We start from the raw sequence: 18,247 nt of genomic DNA, 5'->3' as shown, positions 1-18,247 counted from the left end.
ATAGACGTAGACTGGAGGCTTTTGAAATGTAGGTGTGGAGAAGAATGAAGAAAGTGAAATGGACAGAGAAGAAAACAAACAAGGAAGTACTTGGTATGGTGGGCGAAGAGAGGGGTTTTTCGGGAGCAATCCTATGGAGGCAGGAAAAGTGGCTGAAGGGGGTATTGATCGGTAGCGTTATGTTGAAGACTGTAATTGAGGGGAGAATGTTAGGTAAACGAGGAAAGGGAAGGAACAGGATAGGGATGTTGGACGGGATGAAGGGAGGAAGAAAGTACTCAGAGCTGAAGAGGGACCTGATGTAAAGTAGGATGTTGCGTTTTGCTAAGGGTCACAAATTATTTAATTAGTAATTATGTCCACCTAAAAACCTACCTTAACCGGTAGATTACCTAATAATATTAAAAAAAGAAGAACACTCACACGTTATTTCTTGATATTTCGACGGAAACAATCCGTCTTCATCTGAAGATATAGAAGTAATGACTCAGTCATTACTTCTATATCTGCAGATGAAGACGGATTGTTTCCGTCGAAATATCAAGAAATAGCGTGTGAGTGTTCTTCTTTTTTTTGTGTTTCTATATTTTGTGTTACTGTGTATTTTATATATATATATATATATATATATATATATACATACATACATACATACATACATACACACTCACATCACATATATGATTTAAAAAAGCTTAGCAAGAAATCTGATGGTTATTCAGGAGTCAATTTACAATCAAATGATGAATTGTTCTTTTTACCAGATAGTAATTTAAAAAAAACGGAAAAAACTCAGCACTTCACAACATTATTTATTCACACAATGACAAATATATATCATTCCATTCGACAAAAACATACGTCTTTTATATCAGCTTTTGAGGTGGTGAGTTTTTTGACGAGTCTAGTGAATACCAGAATCCTAACAAACACTAATCTTGTAAGTGTTTGTTGAAAACAATGTACCTCGTTCGCAACGCATTAAAAATGCACTTTATTCGGCGGCGAGTGGGTAGGTTTTGGTTATTCGGCAGAGAAAGCGCACTTCGCTCCCTCCCGTGGAATATAATATAATCCCGAGATTTTCCACCAAGGCTAGGTGCCCCTTGTCTTCTACCACCCTGTCGCCGATTACCACGCCTCTCTCCTTTCCTCTCCGTCCCTTCTGCCCCACTTCCTCCTCTAAGACGCCATGGTCTCCTCCCATAGCCACCTCTCCGCCACTCTCTTTAAGTGGTGTCCCTTACGTCGATCAATTAACTTCCCAAAACATTCTCCGCCCACAGAGGAACACATGCTGCCGCCACACACTCTGATCCAAAGCCAAGCGCCCCTCCCCCGCCTAAACTACCTCCCACTCCTCTCCCCCGTTACCTCCTTGGCCCCTTCCCCACCTCCCTAAAGCTCTCTAAGGCACCCATCTTTCCCTCTCCCTTCTTCTACTCCCCATCTTTCAACAAGCACCAACCCTTCTGCCGCCCCAACTAACGCCGCATTTTCATTTTGGCAGACCCCTTCCTTCGCTCCCTCCCATTTGCCTCTTTCGCTCTTCCTCGCCCTCCCCTCCTCTCCCTTCAGGCGGTGAAATCACTGGCAGTTTCTAACGAGGACAAACTATGGCAACAAGAGAGAGAAGTAACGTTCAAAGATATGAAGGGTCACATACATGACGGTTTTTCTCTACGAATGCGACAATGTATTTACTATTTATTCAATGAGCTACTGATTTATTTTTAAACGCGATGGCGTCATGGCGTTCTCCGCTCTTATGCTGCGTTCGCGCTGCTCATGAATACAGATTTAGTACATTTGTGTGTGCTCATAAGATATGAATTTTGTGAGTTTCTGTGGATTTTTGTTTGTGTGAAGAGGATAGAGGGTCTCGGGGGACGTGTGTGTCGTACCCAACTGGAGGTAAAATAAAAACCCATTTGAAATCATCCACTTCTCAACTCTCCTTCCCTCACTCTTCCTCTCAATCCCTCACTTTTTTGCCCAACAATCTACTTCTCTTCTGCCGCCCCTCCTGTTCCCCTCTCTTCCCTTTCTCTCTTCTGCTCCCTTTCTATCCCTGCTCTATCCCTTGGGTCTCTTTTCTCCTGTTTCCCGTACCTCTACCCTCGTCCATTTTCCTCACTAAAAGCCACTCGGTTCCCATTGCTCCGGACCCCATTGCACAGGCGATTCCTTTTCAAACTCATTGACTACCTCCCATAGAATTTTCAGAGATTCCTCAATCCTCTCCAAAATATACTGCGTTTATATTTATACTCTTCGTCTGCCGCCCTCGTGTCGTCGACATGAATTGAACGCGCATTTAAAATAAACTTACTCGATAACTATAGCGTGAATGTGTGAGGTCGGGCTGATTCCCTGCATTCATTCCCATCTATTTCGTTTTCAACGTACTATGCTATCGAGGCGTGAAAATGTGGGTAAAAATAATACCTGGTTTAATTTGCGGAAATTTTCCACCACGGAATCAAGTATTTAAAAAAAAATAATGGTCACTTTGATCTTTCATCCACAATCATCCTGTTCCAACCATAGGTAAAAATGTCTACGTATCACCTTAATGGTTGTTAAAATATAATAAATCATTAGCAGATTTACTTAAATTATTTTTTTAATCTTGTAAATGAAAAAGTTCCGCGACCCTGGAAAATTGTAGGAGCCTTAAAAAAGTCAACTGATTCTAACCATAGAGGTAAGATTAACATGAGAAATTATTTAACTATTAATGTCAAAAATAATCCATTTGGCCTGATTTTTTCATAGAGAGATTTTCATATCTCAGCTTAAATTTTAGGCAGACTTCTGTTAGTTAATCGGTTAGAATTCACCTCATGGTGCAAGCAAAATTCCTCTAGTAAATGGCTTTTGACTGCCGAATTCCACTTCTAATCGGGACACAATCAGGGAAGTAATAATCTGTAGAAATAGATAGTCCGATCCGAAAATTCTAGATTTAATAGAAAAGTCATTAAATTAATGGTCAAAAGCAATAATTTTATTTTAGTACCCCTTGCATCATGAATAATGAATGTTGTGGTTTGATGCAAAAAGTTCGAGAAAGGGTGGACTTAATGTCCACTTAAAGTTGGTTCTCTATTTATTTCAAATTTTGTGCTTCAACCATGGTAAAGTACTAATTTGAATTCTTTATTTTCCCTAAACTAAACTGGTTAAACCGTCCTAGCAATAAACCGATGTGCCTAAACATGATTGTAATTTGGTGACTCCGATGATTGATTAAAGCTTTATTCCATCAATAAAGTTTGATGAAAACTGACGTTGAGATAAATCGTTTATTCAGAAAAGTGCTCGTGCTGTGAAATATATTTTGGCCAATTAAACTGATATGACAACCAACTTTCTCTTTTCGTGACGTTAGATGGATTGAATTTTTCACCAATAATTTTTCTTCCTTGGTGATTTGAAAAACAATACTAGCAGCACGAGTGTTTCAAAACTATAATTATTAATGTTGCTTGTAAAGTTCTAATAAATACATTGATAGCATATTTACTTACAGGTAGATACGCTTAAGTTAATTAAAATTCGTAGTCAAAAGCATCTGAGGCAGTATAACTACGTTAGTATTTTATGTAACGATTGAAAAAGTAGGTAAAACTGTGTAATACAACTTCTGTCCAATATTTTCCTAGCCTCTGCCTTCCCAAATAAAATTATAATTACTGAATTATCAAACTGTGTATTTTCTCACATTAAACTCTAATACACTACCACGGGTTTCGATGGATAGGTGATTATTTAATTTTCAAAGTAGAACCGTAAATTATTGAATTGAAAAGTTATTACTATCATTCGGAGGACCTTTAAGGCACGTTTTGGATAAATACAGACTGAACACAGCTACATTTATTAGTTTATCATAAAATTAACTTTGCTGTAATCATGAAGAGCAAACATATAGAAAATTATTTACCAGCATTAAACATTTCGTACTTGTTTACAATGCATTAGATATGGGATGGTAATCAAAGAAAAACCAGATGTTGGAATGCGTTTATTCTGGTATCTAGTGTTAGTTTTACAGATCTAAGTTTGACTTCTTTCACCGATTTGAGTATAATTGTTCCAGTTACTTTAATAGCTTTCTCTCCTTAAGCGTTCTCTTAATCTTTACGTGCAACAACAATTTTGGCATGCCAATTTTCCCTACTTCATCATACTAGGTGCCAACGCGCAAGTTCTCTTCCCTTATTTCAGCCGTGGTGATATAACCGCTCAGTTCTCTCTCCCATCTTGAAGTTTCTTACTTCCTTCCCGTGCCGAGTTACCCCGTCCTTACCCCCCGCCATGCAGGCAACCATTTTGTGTAACCATTCCCCTCTTTTCCCCCCGTCCCATCGGACCCCCTCCTAAATACCATCCACACAAAAATTTATTGTCCCTTTCTTACCTCGGTCACTCCCGTCCCCTCTCGTGCCTGCTCTCGGCTCCTCTCCATAAATGTTTTCCCCCCCGTCGTCCCCCCAGAACCGCCCGCCTCTCTCCCATTCCACTCTTTTGTCTCCGCCTCAGGGAGCCCTCTTGTCCTCCGCCGTTCCTCCATTCATCTCCTTCCCGTCCCCTCCCCCCACCCGCGGTTTCGTACACCCAACCTTCCCCCTTTCCCTACCTCCCTCTTCCCTCCAGCCCTCCTCCTCCATTAATCCGCTGCCCAGATTCTTCCCGGCTCTTCCATCCTTGTCCCTGGATTCTTTTCCTCCCTTACCCATGAAATTACCCCCCGCACGCAACTCCTAGGGGGGGGGGGGCATTCAAGGAAACTACCGATTATTACCCTACCCCTGCCTATGGGGAGAAAAGGTAAAAATTCTGCTTTCCCACAGAGATTTTTTCAAGAAAATGGAGCGATGGACCATCCGGGTTATGACATGTGGGATTTGTCTTCAAAGGACAAGTGTGCTGACTATTCACGCATTTCGCCGTGGAGGTCATGCAGGTGGATTGTTGAAATTTGCCCGGAACGTTAACGCTGCGTACTCTTTAGCCTATGCTTACCTGGGGCAATCGTAATATCTCGTCGATTACGCTTGGGTCAATGATTTACTGAGTTATTTCAAATTCACTGCAATTGTTGTTCACGAGATTTGCCGGTGCAATGAGCTATGAGGTAATGAAATGATTCGCCGGGGGCAGGTCAGTTTGGAGAGATACTGCATTATAAATTGGATTGATAACCCACGATGATGATCAGTGTTTTATGTTATTTTCAGAATGCAAGATTGTAATGAATGTGGGATTCAAAAGTTTCCAATAAGTTTAAGACCACCTTATATTAGGTTATATGTGTTCATAAGTGTTGGTAGTGCTTCAATAATTCAATAATAGTTTGTGATCGAGGAGATTTTCCAGGAGACTTCATATTTTATTTTCAGTTAGGAACAATCTGTTCTTCACTCAAAATATTGAAGAGAGATTTGAAGTGAATATCAAATGTACACTGATGGGCAGTGTTTGTTTAAGAGAGAAGAACACCAGGTCTCTCTAAGGTAAGGTAATCTCTAAATTTTGGTCGGTGAATTGAGAAAAATCAATTCTCTAGCACTGCCTCTATCACGCCGGTCTGATATTCTGTTTACGCTCGTCGAGTGGGAATGTCAATATTTCTCTAACTTTTAAATGGATTAGAAAAAGGGGATCCAGATGGTGCGGTGAATATCGTACGGGCTTCCCATTCAGAAGGCCCGGGATCAAATCCCGGCAATGTTGAATATTTTTCAGTGGTATCTCGATCCATACTTGAGGTCCTTCGTGGAGGACACTTTGAGTGAGTACGCCGTCCGTTGGATGGGACGTTAAGCTGCGGACCCCTAGGCATCTTTCGTAAAGAGTAGGCTAATGCCGACGCAGGGTTTCTCTCCACCCTTCATCCTTTCCTGTCCATTCCCTATGGCACAAATGACCTCAGCTGTCGGTTGCCTCCCGTAAATACTACTAGTACTATCAATAAAATGATTACTGACAGCATTATTTTTGCCAAAATCCTCTTTTCTGTAATATTATTACTTTCCGATGCTCTTTCTAGTGCGTACGCCAATATTTTCACTAACCCTCAAGCCATTGTGATTTGTATACCGGATTGTTGACCGGCTGACTGGAGTCAGTAATTACGATATTCCTTTATTGTTTGAATCTTCCCAATTATTTTTCTAAAGAAAATAAAGCAATTTTTTTACTCGTACGTATTACTGCGTCAGAGTACTTCGGGAGCCTAACGTTCATAAATAGTATTAATTACGAATAAACACAAAATGAACTCCATGAATTTGTTTGGGTAGAGCACGTGTGTTACGATAAAAGAAAAAAAATATTTTTTCTGACTCTGTTAAGAAAATTAAAGAATTAAAACATTTTCTATGTCGTTTAGTTCTTTTTTAAGGATCAAGGACTGACAGAACTAGTTTTTAAACATTCCTAAGCTGATCTCTATACAGTTGTGCTCATTTCAAATTGCGGCTGGTGCATCGAGGAAGAGAAAGTGCCATATTGACTTTAGTCAGATCTCTTCAATTTATATAGTTTTAGTAGAGATTTCATTGAAATATCACATGGAGTTGCCTGTTCCATATATACCTCTTCACTCGATGTTTCATGTAGGTGCTGGTAAAAGATAATTAAATATTGAATGCGAAATTTGTCCTAAGTTTGATATGAACCTTTTAACGCAATCCAACTCTCCCCTCGAATTTCGATTTTTGCGATTGCGCGAACACAATTTTACTATGCCTTCTTTCGCCATAATTGTTGAATGAAATAAATGTGATTAACAATCGGCGGTTTCTTAAAATACCCATGATCGTTTGTGATTCGCCGGGCCTTTAAAAAACTGAATGAAAAATAAGTATTTTTGTTATTTCTGCCTAAGTGATGTAATCGAATTGAACTCATGCATCGTAAACTATTCCCCATTTGAAACAATAGAATTGACAGTACGCTGATTTCAGTGTTGAAATAGTAAGCATCGTAGAAGTCGGATTAAATACGTCTCTTCATTCCCTTTTTTTATTTTACATTCTTACCCTGGGCATATTGCAAGATGATTGTCCACTGATTGAATATTCTTTTATATCTTGGTTAAAAAAGTTTATAATTATATCCTACATCTAATATTATAATTAGTGTTTGCCTATTTTATATATTTCGAGCGATTTCTTTGAATCTTTGAGCATGTATAATTCCCCATTTCGATTTATTTACCTTTGGCTTCAATTATGTTCAGTAATCATTACCACTGATATCATAAATAATCTATTTCGAGATTCAATTTTTAATTTGACCAATAATTTTGAAAATAATGAACAAGAATGAGTTATCATTTGAACATTTTAATTTTCTTTGCCTTATATTTCTCAGAAATACCCTCTCAAATTGGTTTTCTACGCCAGTTAAGATATTGTTTTCACGTTGATAACATGTTCAACAAGTAGTATCTATTATCCCACGTTTCCATAAAATTAGCCTATATACGTACTTCTGGATGTATCTTTCCTCTTCACGTAAATCAACAGCGTAAAAAACTATATTCCCTCTTAGGTGCTCTGTTTATTCTTTACAAATGGAAAACATAGCACTCGTCGCGCGTGAGAAAAATCGACAGGCCCTTCGGCACACCTGTTTACTCTTGAAAATGGACTCCCATTAGAGTAATTGCGTGCAAGAGGTGGGACAAAGAGGAAAAATTTGGAGATTTTTTAAACTATGACGGAAATTTTATTTTTTAAGGTGGTTAGTCCAGATTGATGGCGAGAGGGCTGGAGTGAAAAGAGGGGCGTGAACTCGATACAGAACGCCATGCAATAACGGCGGAGAGCGTTTAGAAATAACGATTTCGATCTTCTCAAACTTGCATCATGTTGGCTTTGAAATTTAATGCTAATTTCCACTAATATCATTACATGCCTTTCCTATAAACCTCATCTACATCATATGGTGCTTTATTCCATGCAACCGTTCTTTCTCTCTCTTTCTCAGATTACCTATTTTAGATATTTTCATACTCTATTCTAACCATGTTGTGACTCTTAGTTTAGGAAAAAATATTTTGATGAAAATAATGGAGGGTTAGGGGGATTAAGGGTATATGAATCTAGGATATAGGGCTGAGTATGCAATAAACACAAAGTCTAAGGCTATATATTCGGCATACCTGGAAGGCTATGCATGGACAGTGCGTTAGGAAGACATGAAATGAATGGTTCAGAAAATAAACCAGTAGATCTAGGTATTAAAATCTAACAAAGGATTGGTTTCCTCATAAGTAGGTGTATTCTATTAAATCACACACTCACTCACTCGTCATCCTCGGTGATCTTAGTTTATTTTCTTAATTTGTAGAATATTGCCTTGCAGCTGTCCTTATTAACATTCCTACAAAACTCGTTGTCCTAAATTTTTGTAGCATTTAGTCAACGAGAAAGTCTTTACGCAATCTGAGTGTTCCGAATTTTGTTCTTGTATCTCCTTGGTAACAAATTGTCTTCTCTATCCAATCGTTTGTGTCATCCATTTACCCTTATCTAACCAACTCCGCAAGTGTAAAAGTTTTGTCGTTTACAGAGATCCTTCTCCCCATTAATCTTCTCTGTTTCATAGCTTAGGTGCTCTTAAAACGATTACTTTTTATGTTTTATTTGGGCTTTCCATAAATCTGATATAATCCAAGCTTTTTTGATACTTTCAGACCCCCAGAAAATATTCTCTCGTTTAAATCCACACATTCTGTTTACGATGAGCTTAATTTGAAACGAGCAATACAAACATAATGATTGCTCATTCAGATATTAATTGACTCACACAGATGCTGGTAGACGTTCTAATAACTTTTTCTAGTGACAATATTTATACCAATTAGTCATAAGTGCACAATTATAGAAATATGATAACGATGCAGTGATTTTTACCAAATAACAGAAATTCATAACAAAAGTTTATACCTATTGAGCACCAAGGACATTTGTATAAGGTAAAACTAGGTGCATTTTTATGTAAACCTCTACATATAATCTGATAACTTAAAGACCTAGGCAGATTTTATTAAATTCACTATTAATTTATTCATTTAGTAACCACACAACTGATTCATATGTTTTTATTCCTACTTATGTCATTAAGTTTGGTAAGATAAATGTTAGCGTTATTATCAAGGGAAATATTAAACTATAGAAAATTGTTTCCGAACTGTACCTCATGTGTTTGTCCTAAAGTTGTAACAGCTCTTGAATTACGAGCTTGCATATGAAAGTAAATATTGACTCCTGTACAGTTGCTTTCATCTTCTTTTCGTTCGCGTGCTTATTTGGTATGATATAACCTCTAAAAATACGTGACTAAAACCTTAAGGAAGGTATTATTCATTTATTGGATGTATTTTTGTATATATTTTAATGTTTAATCCTGATGGAGTTATATATGAATGGAGGGAGAGATATTAAATTCCAAGTAAACGTTGACATATTAACTTAAAAATATTTTTCAACAAAAAAGCAGGAAACCCCATAAATACTTATGTTTGTCGTTTAGCATTAGAGAAGCTGTGTTCATTGATGACGATTGCAAAACACGATGTTCTATCCTGAATTTTTGTCCACAATTAGAAGCTCCGTGAGTAAGAGTGACAAGTATTCTGGGCTCAAAATCCAAAGATCACGAAACACTTCGCTAATGGTGGTTCATGGCAGATAGATAAATAGAAATATTTGGAGAATTTCCATAGTAGAAGATATGATACCATTTCCGGACATTCTGAGAGCTTATTCATAACTTTCGTAATATTTTAGAAGCAACTAAATTGTCAGAATAGCGTTTGATGTTGCATATGTTACGACTTTTTAATGTCAGTAAACACATTTCAAAGAGTAGAAATCATTCGCCGTGACCAGGATACGAACCTGGATCCCTCATTATCCGGCCGATTGTAAACGTCAATAAAGCTACCGAGGTTTCTAATTACACCATGAAATTCCAATTCCAGTCAAAGGAAAAGATTTTTACACATTGAAAATATTTCGTTGTAATGCAAATATTAGGGAAAGGCTCCTTTTGAGTGAATCTCCCGCAGTTTCTTTTAACACGTTAAATTTCCCAATAATATATTTTCCTCGTCAATGCACTCCGACAATAAGGTAGATGTTGTTTTAATCCACCTGCAATGATAAACATGGCACTTTTTCTGTGATTTTATTGAAGTGAACGCCTTGATCAGGCATTTCCTGGGACATTTTTTCACCCCGAAAAGTAGGTATGCATATGTTTACAAAGGAGGTAGCTTTTCGATTATTGGGCAAGCAGGGTAGAAAGGAGCAGGAGAAGTAAGAATAAGAGTGCTGGTTTAACGTGTACGAGTAGGGCGTATACGGAGTTGGGGAAGCATTAAGGCAGGCAGGGGTGGTAATTGCTTTGGGATAGAACGCTAAGATGGGCAAAGCCCACCAAGCGAATCGCCAAGGGTTAAGTTCGGCCAAAAGTGGTTGGAGCGCGAAAATGTGGCGGCTGGGAGAGCGCAAGGAGAAGAGGCTTGAGGGTTAGCACAAGAGGGCGTGTGACTAGGGAGGATGGGGAGAGCAATTGGATGGAGCTCAGGTGATAAGGTTTCAAGAAGAGCGAGGGACCTGAGTGGGTTTCGGTTGGGATTATGGTCGAAGCAGGAAAGGAGACTCGGAATTGTGTTTTGGAGGCTAACAGCAGGGTGGGAGTCGGAAAGGAAAGAGGTAAGGGTGGAAGAATAATGGTGGGATTTGGACGGATGCTTCATGGTGGTGGTAGATGTATGCACACGTGAAAGTTGGTGGATTTCCAATTTCTGAAGAGCATTCACCCGATTACAGTAGGTACATGTTTACGTATCTTCTCTGTACTTATTTACGTGTATTTTAAGACAAGAAAGTTGTTTTGAGAGGAAACACAAGTATCTAAGTACCAGGAAACTCTTTATGGCAAATCCCTGAAGTTATTTTTGTTTGAAAATCTCCAAATTATTTAGCTGAATCTATCGTACTTCTTGGCCATGACGTAAAATTGACGGCATTTGATAAGGTCCCACACGGTAAACTCATTCATAAATTAAAGGTCGCGGGTATAAACAAGGGCGCCATAAGTTGGGTTAAAGATTTTCTTTCAGAGCGGGAACAGAGGGTAGTCCTTGATGGCGCTAGTTCCGACAGCGTTCGAGTCACGTCGGGGGTACCTCAGGGAAGTGTGATCGGGCCGTTGCTTTTCTTGATTTTTGTTAACGATTTGAACCGCGAAGTGAAAAGTAAAATTAGGATGTTCGCGGATGACACGGTGATCTATCGGGAGATATCTGAGGATGAGGATCGTTTTATTCTAGAGCAGGATTTAGATTGCATTACTAAATGGTGTTCTAACTGGGGATTGACTCTAAATTATAATAAATGTTCAGTGGTAAATTTTTTTAAAAGATCAACGGGATTTGCTTACAAATTAGCTGGAGGTGACCTAGCAGTAGTTGATACGGTAAAATACCTAGGTGTCACATTCACCAAAGACTTAACTTGGGGGACTCACATACGTAAAGTCTGCGGTCAAGCATATAAAAAATTGGGATTCATTAGACGCATTGTCGGCAAAAGTGACTCGAAGGTCAAGGAACGTTGTTACCACGCTCTTGTAAGGCCTCATTTAGAATACGCATGCAGCGTGTGGGATCCGAGTGAAAAAGGTCTCATTCGGGAAATTGAGAAGGTTCAACGCCGGGCAGCCCGTTTTGTAAAAAATTCCTACGATAAAACGCAAAGCGTCACCGAAATGCTCATGGATTTGGGGTGGGAATCATTGGCTGAGAGACGATTCAATGCAAGATTGAAATTATTAAATAAATTTAGATCCGCATGTTTCAGCACCGAGGTCTCGCAAATTATTCGTACTCCTACATACATTAGTCGCTTGGATCATGCATATAAAATTCGGGAAATAGATGCCAGAACTAGCCGACTCAAGGACTCCTTCTTCCCACGGACAATACGGGATAGCAACTGCAGGGTTATAGATAGCAAAAATTCCACTTGCCACCCTCAGCGTCTAAAAAATAATTAGTTGTATTTAAATACATGCTCTTCCACTAACCTTATGTGTTTTGCTATAATAACCCATTCTTTCCGAATGACCTCATTCGTGTTCCGTTCATCTGTTTTTAAGTCTACCTTTCAATCCCTCGTCCCTCTCCGCGGGGGCAAATTCCTGCTACCTGCAACGTTGGGTCGCATTCCCTGCCATTTAGAGACTCTTTGGGGGTAGAGTGTTTCGTGGTGCATTTTCATGTGGTAGTGATGTTTCAATTTCTTGCTTGTTGTGTCCTGGCTTCCGTGTTGTAGGATGTCTTTCGTGCTGCATCATGGGGTGCAGTTTTTTAGTTGTTTTTTTCGGTTTATGTGTTTGCATGAGTATTGGATGAAGGGATTTTTGCATGAGTGTCTGCGCTGCTGTGGGTGTTATTTTCCGTGTTGTTTTTTTTTGCATGTGGTATTTTTCTTTTTTACGGTTGGTGGCCTAACACCCCCCGCCACACGCCCTTGCGGCGGCTTGCGGGGTATTATGTAGATGTAGATGTAGAAATTGAACTTTTCGAGAATTACCCCCTTATACTCCCACTCACCTCCTATGAATCTTCACATACTTCCACAAAAATAGAACTTTCCAAGTGGAAAATGCCGGCTGTATTTCCCACAAACGAAACATCAAAGCTGGGGTCCCGCAGGGCTCCGTCCTTTCGCCACTCCTGTTCGCCGTCTATGTCAATGACGTGCCGCGAACCCCAGGCGCCGAGCTGTATCACTACGCTGACGACACGACAGCCACTGCTCAAGCAGGAAACTCGATATGGGCCGCAGAGAGACTGCAAATACAACTCGATGCCCTTGAAGAGTGGCTGCACAGCTTGAAGCTCCATGCCAACAGCGAAAATTGCGAGCACGTAAATTTCTCCAAGAAACCTAAAGCAGGCGCTGGCCCTCCCCATTTTCTGGGTACTTTTCCTCCCCCTTTTCAGCTACGCAGCCCCGGTGAGGCTGCAAGCGGGGGAAACACATTTAAAGAAAGTACCATCCACAGAGCATAAAATTATTAGAGGATTGGTCGGTGCCCCGCGGTTTGTAAGGAACTCAGACCTAAGAAAGGATCTCCTGCTATTTCCAATTCTAGCCTTCGCTAAAAGATTGGCTTTAGACATGGATCCTCTTTGCAAGAGACAAGAAACCCACTCCTAATAAACCTATGGGGCTACACGTGAGAAAAAAACTCGCAGGAGACCAAAAGCGAGCACCACGGCTCACGTTCCTGTCCCCAATTGATGTTACAGAATAATTAGTAATACTCACAAATACCAAAGAACCAAGAGAAACATTAGAAGTACAAAGAGGCAAAGAAGATAAAGATAGAAAAGCGAAACAAACGTGAAGAGACTAACTTAACTTTCAACAATTAGTTAAGATATTCCCCCATTTTCGAATCATGCTGTACACAGCTTTCAACTGAACGCAATAGCTTAGACAGTCCTGTAGACTGAAACATCCGCGGCGGTGACCCCATTGCCAGTCAAGCAAGTTTAAGTTTCCAGGAAAGGAATAGGATCACCACATTCCCTTGACTAGCCTAATCTGTTTCATTTCTTCAAACGGAGAAAGTCGCGCCTTCATCTCAACGAGGAAAATATTTTTCGGGGAAAGAGGTGTTGAGGGATGAAATCGGAAGATAAGCTGAAAGGATTTTCGAACGAAGTACAAAAATGTAGGAAGAGTGAGAAGAGGCTCTCAAGAAAAATTCACGGCAAGGAAATCGATAAAACAGCTAGTGAGGTGAAACTCAGCCTCTTCTATGGAACTAGTTCATCGTTTCAAGCGTCGTCGGCGGCATGCGCATATAACACCTTTAACCAGAATCTTATGTAAAGCATAACCATCCAAGTGGGAAATGAATTTACAAGCTGCAGAATATATCGTGTCTAGCTGCTTCATGAAGCGTGTAGAAGCTACGATAAAGCATTGAACACTACATTAGATCGCCCATTGAAACTTTCTGCTAAATCATAGTTATTGCAAATCTGATATAATTTTAATGCTATATATATCCTTTCTAAGCCCTTATTACGAGATTTCAGAATTAAAGCTCTTTTTTTATATGGGATGAACCAATGAAATTAGAAGAATCACGAATATATGTAATAGTAGTATTTAGTGGCGGCGACCGACAGCTGAGGTCATTTGTGCCATAGGGGATGGACAGGAAAGGATGAAGGGTGGAGAGAAACCTGGCGTTGGCATTAGCCTACTCTTAACGAAAGACGCCAAGGGGTCCGCAGTTTAACGTCCCATCCGACGGACGGCGTACTCACTCAAAGTGCCCTCCACAAAGCACCTCAAGTAGGGATTGAGATACCTCTGAAAAATATTCAATACCGTCGGGATTTGAGCGCCGGCCCTCTGAGTGGGAAGCCAGTACGTTAGTCCCGGCACTATCTCGATTCCCACGAATATCTAAGAAGGATTTTATGCACGGTACCTAGTCCAGACTGTAGTTGGTCGAGTGATTGAAAAAATGACCGGAAAACGCAAACTCCACTCTGATCAAATACAGTACAACGTTATGCGGTCTATGTAATTTCAATCGTTTCTCAATTTGCAATGAATAAAATATTGTCCACTGAAATCTAATGGATTGCTTATTCAGCCTTTTCATTTTTCTACCGTGAAAAATATAACTCAGCCTCGTCGGAAATGACCTTTTCAATGGATTTCAATTTCCTTTATGGCACCTTTGTCAATGCCGCTCGCTAATTAGTATAAGTACTCCAAAGTATCTCAATAACCCAATCGGGACACAAATCCCATTCGTGAACAGGCTTCTGGAGGTATTTGTTTTAAACATAGGTTCCCTTGGAAACGATAGTTGGTTTGGACTTTGGGTTAGTCAATTTCCCCAAATTCCGAGGCAACCCTTAGGATTGGCGCGCGAGGAGAAAAAAAGTAAAAGCCCTTTCCATTAAGCCAGCGATTGCCATCGGATCTCCTGCATATTGGTTGGAAAACCCTTGCTGGTGTGGCGTAGGGCTGGGGAGCTTTAGTTGCCTGGGCTGCGGGAGTGAGGGGTGCAGGGTGGGGAAGATTTGATAGAATGGTGCGTCTCAATTGAAGAGGCGGGAAGGGAAATGGTCAGTCGCTGGCCTCTTCCAACCTTGAAGGTCTTCACCCCAATCCCTCTCTTTAACGGAACGCCATTCTTCGGCCGAGTCAAACGCAACGAGGTGTTGTTGGATGGCGGAGAAAGGCAATGGCGGCCACGGCCAAGGTCTTATAGAGGTGAGAGGGGCATTTCCCTTGACCGTGAGGAGAAAATCGCTGCGACAGGAAGAGAAAGAAGCAAACGAATGTTGTGAGTTGAATTTTACAGCTCAAGCCCAATAGGAAAAGGCTATTTCTTTAGGTTTAGTGAAATAGGCGGAGAGAGAGAAAGGACACGCGGATGTCCCCCAGCTGCGGGGTGGACGATTTATGGATCAGCCCCTCACTTTTCGTTCTTTCAAGAGTTATACGTACTTGGTATTGAGGCTTAGATCCTGTCCTAATTGCGCAAGTATAAGGTGTTTATTGAGTGATTATATGCTCTTTCGAAGCTATATGTAACGCACTTCCTCATTTTTCAAATATTTAATTGACGTTTTATATGTTAAACTCTTCGTTTTGTAACCCTGGTTTTTCCATCTTGAAGCTTTGAACAATAAAAGGATTAATATCCAATAATTGGCATCATAAGCTTAGCAAGCATCTCATAGCTATTGCATATCAATAGCATGATTTGTATATAAATATGGTAATGATAAGAAACATTGGAATAATTTATTGTATGTGCCACACTCTTCCGATTAAATTTACATAGCAGGATGAGCTCCCTTTAAGTTATTTTCAAGTGTATCTTAAAAGAAGGAAGGTAAAAGTTTATCAACTGAATATGGCTAAAAGTTAAGCTACGTGACATCCAGGTTGAACTAGATTCAATTAATATTACGTAACGATTTTTCTAATTTTTCTTTTTCATCGTTCAGACTGAGGCACATGGAGTAACTCTCTTCAATGTAAAACTTTAGAATTAAACTCAAATGCATGCAAAATTGAAAGGGAAAATATTGATGTTATATTTTATCCTGACATCCACGGTTATGACTATTCATTTCTAAAGTATAAGTATTTGTACTACAAGTTGGTAACAGCGATATGTACATATAGCTATGGGCGTAAAGACGTGTAGGCAGCTTTCCAGAACTTCCTCCGGTGAATTAATTATTACTACTGGTACATTTACGATCCCTTTTTATATTTTACCTCTTATTATTACTGTTCGTTCATTCATTTCATAAATCATTCTCTTCTACTTTTGATCTACGCAGGTAACTCCTGTGCAGCATAATATATTTCATTTGCTTCCTTCCTACTGGAAATCTTTTGGACTTTTCCCATATCTTTAGCATAATTTTGTATTACTTAAGTAACAATAACAATCGAAAACTGAATAAGTAAGCCAAATCTAAGGATTGAAATACAGATCATGATGAACTATATAATATAACATTTATTATGCTCTAATTATTCTTTTCATTATATTTCTTTCGCATTTAATCTTCCAAAACCATATTTGACTGTTTATATAATTGATTAAAATTAATTGGTTTACATTTCAATTACTCCTATACTTGTCAATTACTCTTCGTCGTTAGTTCTTAAAATTTCTTCATTTTGTACTTTGCAAAATAGATTTTTTTCCGGGTCTTCCATCTTGAGTGGAATCATCTATTCATTTCCTTTCTGTGAAACGTTTGGGGGTTATCTGCAATACCGTTTTCGGCCTAATGTCTTCATGTTTCCTCTGGGTTAGTTGTCCGGCAATGTCTCAATTAAGACCCTTATTTCTGCTCGGTAGTCCCTGAAATTCAGTATCAGATGAATAAAAGGGCCTAGATTTTGATTGCCGAAGAAGGTATCGCTTTCCTTTTTTCCTATTCTTTTTATGTGCGAATTACAGCCCCCAATATTCACGGAAGATTTTAGTTTTGTTTCTTTTCATTTGGAATGTTATTTTCATTCATTCTTTCAGATATTTACTGCTTCTTGTCTGCTTAGCTAAGGTCAATGTGAGGTAACTACTCTTATCAATTAAATGTTTGATTTTTTTACATAACAAGATTGTCAATCTTATTCTCAACCCTCATGCTAAAGTGAATTGGTCATGGTCTGGGGTAAATAATGCTGGCAAATATTCTACGAAGTTTAGAGCGATAATAAAATCAAAAAATAATTATCTGGTTATCACTCAAGAATTTAAAGTAAAGATGAGAAACTTCACGATAATTAGTGTACCAGACAGTTTTGGATATTCATAAATAAATAAGTATGGAAAATAATTAGGATATATAGCTGCTCTTAATGATATTAATATGCCTTTAAGAGAAGAGAGATATTCTTAAATATACGTCGACTACTTGAGTCTTGAGAACAATGTAACTATTGTACTAAATGTAATTATGAATAAAAAAATCGGTAACGTAAGTCAAATATATCATAGTGTACAGAGGAAGCCTCATATATAACAAAAACTCTCTTTTAAAGCCCAAAGTATTATTATTTGCAAATGAGTCAAAAGAGAGAAGTAAATGAATTATTAAGTATGTCTTTAGCAAGGAGATGGCGAGCGGAATTTCAACCAAAAGAGGCTCAGTATAAATACCCAGCTAATCCTATCAGCAGAGGTGTAAATAAAGAATACACACATTCAAAATATTCTCAAGAAAGCGGCAACCACGTAAGGAAAATCCACCAAGATATCCGCCGGAGATTCGTAAACAACATCAAAAACGACTTCCACTTATTCATGAAACAAGAACAAAAGCAAAGATAAGATGGAAATGGAATGGCTACACTTTAAATAAAAAATTTTGGCAGGTCACAAATGCAGTGCTTAAATATGAATGCCAAAATATTAATATAGAAGGAAATGTAGTTAACACTTTATAATTAGAAGAAAAACTTGCAGAACAATTGATGGAATCAACTCAGAGTTAGTTAAAGTTAGCGATGGCATGATGTAGTCAAATTCGTGATTTCTAGATTTTCTAAATTTATCCTTGCTGTTGACTTCTAAAATTATAATTTATCCTCACCTAGGATAGCAAACATTTCGATCGATAACCTTGGTTAGAGAAAAAAATGAAAGG

The sequence above is a fragment of the Hetaerina americana genome, unplaced genomic scaffold, assembly GCF_022747635.1.
Source record: "Hetaerina americana unplaced genomic scaffold, ioHetAmer1.1.p SCAF_3, whole genome shotgun sequence".
Classification (NCBI taxonomy): Eukaryota; Metazoa; Arthropoda; class Insecta; order Odonata; family Calopterygidae; genus Hetaerina; species Hetaerina americana.
Note: the sequence above shows the minus strand (reverse complement) of the source record.